The sequence below is a fragment of the Hydra vulgaris genome, chromosome 10, assembly GCF_038396675.1.
Source record: "Hydra vulgaris chromosome 10, alternate assembly HydraT2T_AEP".
Lineage (NCBI taxonomy): Eukaryota > Metazoa > Cnidaria > Hydrozoa > Anthoathecata > Hydridae > Hydra > Hydra vulgaris.
The window spans coordinates 23,992,530-23,998,703 of record NC_088929.1 but is presented as its reverse complement, the minus strand read 5'-3'; the positions used below and the strand labels follow the sequence as shown (position 1 = coordinate 23,998,703).

Here is a 6,174-nt window from a genome sequence, read left to right as displayed (position 1 = left end):
TAATTGAAAAAGAATTGATTCCTTGCTAGCTGGCCTCTCTTAACGTCCTGGCCCCGCAGCGGCTGTCTATGCCGGACATGAATAAAGAAGGGTACGTTATATCTTTGATTCTAGATGATAAATGTTTTAGAATTTAAAAAGCGTAACACAATGATTCACTATTTTACCTTTCATTGTAATTTCACAACCATGGATTTTGTCAACAGATATCTTGTATCAATAAACCTTCATTTTATAAATATGTATCTAATATTTTCGTATTTTTGTAAAAAGATATTTTTGAAAATAAAATTATAATTGCAGAACAAAAGTTATTGAAAAATGATTTTTTTTTTTTTGGCAATTTATTTTACTTGTTTTTTTGTTGGTGCCCAATGTCGTGAACGCAAACCTGGTCACTTGTTCTCTGCCTTGTTATGAACTGTTATGAATTTCTTTTATGTTTGAATATAGGCGTCAACTTTACGTTTGACTATTTTTTAAAAGTAGTTTAAATATCTAAAATTTCTAAAAAGTTATAAACCAATCAATAACAAAATAAGAAGTTTATCAGGGTTGTTGGTTAGTAGGAAACGTGTAAGTTCTGTTTCGAAATTCTTTATTTACGATAAAAAAATCAACAAATCTGTGCGTGTGGCACAACTATTGTCGGAAAATATTCCAGTAATTTATCTGATTGAGAGCGCATTTTCAGAGAATAAATAAAGACAGTTGTATCATAAATTAGAAAATCAAGTGTCGCAATTGAGAAATTCATTGACAGATGTGAGAAGTCTGTGATCATTAACAGCACAACAAGATGTACATATTAGATGATTGACCGACTATTAAAAATAGAAATACCGGTGAATGAAGTTCTAACAGAAATTAGTACAATATTATTCGTGTTACTAGTGTATACATATTATTTCCGGGAATTTACTAAATTCACTAAATTGCAATCTTACCTATTTAAATAAAATTAAAAAAAAGATTAAATTTTTTAAAGTTCATAAGTAATTATAATCAAAAAAAAGAACATATACTCTTTAAAAAGACAGAACATTCTTTAATTATAGTTAAATAACACGGAAATTTCGATAAAGTTTTTTCAAAAATTAGTGTCAACTAATTTTGGAAGCAGTGATGCTTATTTTGTTTGAAGCATACCATATCTAAATAATGCTGAAATTGACAGTATTCAATAAATAGTTCTTCTCCGATATCATTTTTATATAATAACATAACGAACTACATCGATTAAAGTTTAATAACTGAACTTCTTTTGCCCAGGTTCATCAAAAATTTGAATTTATCTCCAAAATCCGTATATACAACACTACTTTTTGCAAGTTCAGTCCACAATATATTTAACAAAACATTAAATACATCTATACAAAACTTATCCCTTCCAGTAAAAATATCTTTTTTCTCCATCCAAATATATTTTTGTTCTTACTCTTTTATGAGTATCACTAAAATTTCTTCGACTACTGGACTCATTTTGGCTGCTTTGTTCTCAAAGTCTTTTAATTTTGGCTCGAAATCTTCAGGTAAAGACTTTATAAATAACTAGAGTTAATGGAGTAAAGTGTATCTTTCACATTTATCTAAACCAGGAGTTTGTAGTATTTTTTTAACGTTATTAAATTGCCCCAAGATTATTTCCCATATTACAGTTAAAACATCTGTTTCCCGCTTTGCAAATCTTTCACATAAAATTTTTGGCTCTAATTTAGATTCTGCTTTTTTATAACTTTCATCAAATATATATTTAAGGGTATGGAGTATTTTTTATAACTTTCATCAAATATATATTTTAGGAAGTATTTTTTGATAGCTAACTTTACCCTCATTATTTAAAATACTTTTGTAAATAGTGTCTCGCTGGTGTGATTTTCGATCTATAGAAAGGTAGTAAATCGTTCAAATATTTTTCCGTTATAACAGTATCTTAATATTATTGTCAGCTGATCTGTATAAGCAATGTCTGGCGTTAAATCTACAATAAGGCTATAATATTTTTTATCAACTTCGTTTATCTGCTCAATAATTCGTTTTAAGACATTTTTTCCCATGAGCTGCACTATCTCTTCATATACAGTTTTGGTTAAGTAGTAGATTTTAGAATTTCCATTGTTTGGAGAGCTCCACTTTTTATCATAACCTCGTAGTGGAAAACTCTTAAACAAAATTTTATTGCTGTTACTACCCGTTCTAAAATATTGACAGTAATATTTTGCAGTTTTAGCAGCCTGTTCTTTTAACTCTATACCTATTGTGCTCTTATTCAATTTTCGTGTCAGTTAGATCATCGTGGCTTTTTTATGGTTATCAGATTCTTTCTTGGGATAAAAGAATTTTTCTTATGTTTTTCCAATCTTTACAACCGTCAGATAACAACACTGCTATTTACTGAATGGGGAAATAGTTTGCATGGTAAACAAAATACTGCTCCTTTGCATAAATAATAACAAAGCCAGGATCTTACAACTGTTTGACCGTTTTTCATAAATTTATTAAAAAAACTGTTACAAAAAAATCTGCTTTGATCTTTATAATTTTGCTTAGATTTTGGATATGAACTAATTTCCTTTTCATTTTAGAAAAACAACGATGGCTTAAGCAAAAATCAAGAAACTCAGATTAGTTCTGAGTTTTTTTAATTTGGATTTTCTTTATTATTTTATTCTACAGCGCAGCGCAGGCGGACATTTGTGTGTAGTTTGGTGCTGGGACTCTTTCTCATTGGGGGCTAGAGTACTCTTCAAACCGATGCCGATTCTTTTTTACAGGTTCTACTATCTATAATTAACATAGAATGACATCTGAAAGAACATCCTACAAACAAATCTTTGTCAGTGAATCTTCTTAAAGATCTGCGTTGAAAATTTGAATCAATTCTTCTATCCGGGTTTGAATACGTATCCTCTTCTGTCAGCTTCATGTGCATTGATTCAACCGTTGCTGTCTTCATCATCACACGGGAAATGTGCATATTACTCCATAAAAAAAAGGTGTATTTAGCAACTGTTTGTGGAGCAGAGCCAAAATTATATGCAGCTGTTGAGTCAAGAGTCAAGAATCTAAATGTGAATATAATGCTATGAAGTAAAATATTATTTGAACTGAAATTAGAAGTAAAATTATTCAAATTATGAGAACTGAACTGAAATTAATTTAAAGAGAACTGATTTTAAACTGAAATAGGATTTATTTTATAAGTCAAGTTAAAATTAGAAATTAAATTAATACTAAAAGAACTAAATAAAAACTAAAATAGAAATTATATTTACAGCTTTTAAGTGCATAAACGGCGTTTTATTCGGCAAAAAAAGATTATGTGCATTTGCAATGGTTGATGCTGAATATTATTGGGATGTGCTTTTGTTCACACGGGCTATTAAAATACTTAAAAGAAACTGTAAAAACCTCTCATTGCATCTTAAATCTTAAAACATATTTAATTAGATTTACGTATTTTAAAAACTGGAAATAGATCTGATAAAAAACTGACGATGGTTCTGATAAAAAACTGACAATGTTTCTGATGATAAACTAGCAACGGTTCTGATTACAACAAAGTCTGATCAATTTTAACAATTAAATCTTAATCAACTTTAACAATGATGCATACATAATTAGTTTTTAATGTGTGCTAAGTTTTGTTTGAATTTGATTATAAAAATTGAAAAAAAAAGTTGAAACTTTAAAAAAATAGAAACTTAATCGTGCAAGTATTTAATAATTTCAAATACATGTAAAGTTCTCAAATCAACTATTGAAATTGTTAAAACGTTAAAACAAAAACAAAACTACAAATAAAAAACATGGAAATGGTGGAAAATCAAAATTTTTTGAAAAAAAATAACCAAATTAATAGTTGACTTTTATCTTGGTCACAACAAATTTAAATACATCTTTGGTTCGATGAAAATTATTTAAAACCTGAATGAGGAAATTTTGTTTACTTACAAAATAGATTTCAGCAAACCTACTGGTAAATTTATCCCCTTTAATGTGGGAAAAGCATGTTCAATTTATTTTAAACAAACTAAATGTATTAGTGCAATTATTTCTATGAGTATATGCACAATAAATTGACATTTAAACTAAAATAAAAATTGGACTAAAAGTCCAGAAATCGAACATCTAACCCAGTAAACACAGAATGGTTTAGAATTGGTCAATATTTAATCGAAATCGGTCGAAAAATAGATAAAACGTTTAGCGACCTATTATTGACTAAAAATTGACGCTTGATTTGAAATGTATATTTCAAACTTTTTTATATATACGTTTACTAAACGTCGATTTAACGTTTAGAATATCGACTTACATTAGTCAATATTGTAAACCTTTAATCGACCTTAATTAAACGTAAACATTTATAGATTTAAAATCTACGCTTTAAATCTTTTAATTTATACGTTTATTAAACGTCAATCAAACGTTTACAATATTGACTAATATAAGTTGTTATTCTAAACGTTTGATCGACGTTTAATAAACGTTTATTATATTATAATATAGCAATATAGCCATTGGTCAGAAGACTCACATAACAGCTTATATCACGCGGTTTAAATAGGCATAATTAAAACGAAATAAAAAAAATTATTAAAAAATTACTTTTTATTGGCTAAATAATTAATTTAAATGCGTTTACAAGATTCACTTCCTTGCAACAACTGAAAGCAAAACGACTGATTAATAAATAATAAACGAGTGTCGGAAGCTAAAAAGTTAAAAACTCTTATCGCGACAATCTACCTTCCAAAATGCCAACAACTTAATGGACTCAGATGTTTTAGAAATTATTGATTGCAACATTGACACAGTTAAAAAATATGAGTTGCTGGTCTCTCGTTATGAAAGTCCTGCTGCAAGAACTTTTTTCGTAAGTTTTATAAACAGTTTAAATTCATTTTGTAAGCGTTAGTTGGATAGTGTAGCAGTAGGTATTCATCTTTGCATTAATTAAGGTTTAATAAATAAATTTTTTAATTTTTTTAATTTAGATGCATATTAGCTTAATTTAGTTACATTTGCTAAAGAAATTTGGTTGAACAGAGCTGGTAAAAGCCACTGCATATGATATGACGCGACTTTTGAAATTTTCCATGTTTATTTTTGTCAAAAATAAACATGGATGGTACAGGAAATTTTGGAAACTTCCATTCAGAAAATCCTCTATATGTAAAGTTGTTCTGTGTAATTCTAATTTTATTTTATGAATGTACATTAAAATTATTTTAATTAAAATAGTTTTTTGCGGTTACAAATCAGGTTACGAAATAAGACAATCAGGAGACGAATATGAATGATGATGTTGCCCAAGAACCGAGGCCGATGAACAAAGAACTGGCGCACGATGAACAAGAACCGGCGCTTGATGAACATTCGTTGGACGGTATATTAGAAAGATTTTTGAGAAACCAGAGGACACAGTGATCCAAAATACATTTTTATAAGTTTAATAATTTTATTAGTAATCTTTAACTTAATACTAATGTAAACTTTTATTTTTTGCTAAATGAGATTAAATTTACAAAAAATATTTGTTTAGGTGCGTTCTTGCAAAATGGATTTTTTTAGACGTAAATTGATATTATAAATTTTCACTGTAATATTGCTAGTGCGAAGGCATAATGGATAATGCGAATAAATTTTTTAGAGTTATTGAAACAAACAAATATAGTTTAAGGACCCCCCCCCCTTCCCTCTGCTATTTGTAAGGTAAATCCAAACTATAGCGTATTTTATAAGTTTATAATGGGTATATATAGTATAAAAGTAGTAAATTATAAAAAGTTATAAATAATATATAAGTATATAAAATATTTGTATATTTGGGAAAAGCAAATAAAGTGTGTGTGTATATATATATATATATATATATATATATATATATATATATATATATATATATATATATATATATATATATATATATATATATATATATATATATATATATATTAGGTTGGATTTAATTAGATTTAAATCTAAACGATATACATACGTTTATTTGACTAAATCTAAACGTTAAATATACGTTCAATTAGACTACATCTAAACGCTTTATATACATTTATTAGACTAAATCTAAACACGTTTTAGACGTTTATTAGACTAAATCTAAACAATTTATATACGTTAATTGAACTAAATCTAAACGCTTTATATACGTAT

The 6,174-nt window shown here is 27.4% G+C and overlaps 1 long non-coding RNA gene across 1 annotated transcript; it reads left to right on the top strand.

Moving 5' to 3' along the window:
• Nucleotides 1-4,148: 4,148 nt before the first annotated feature.
• Nucleotides 4,149-5,539, top strand: LOC136086534 (uncharacterized). Its single transcript, XR_010641399.1, has 2 exons — nt 4,149-4,879; nt 5,001-5,539. It is a non-coding gene; the product is annotated as an uncharacterized LOC136086534 (long non-coding RNA).
• Nucleotides 5,540-6,174: the final 635 nt, after the last annotated feature.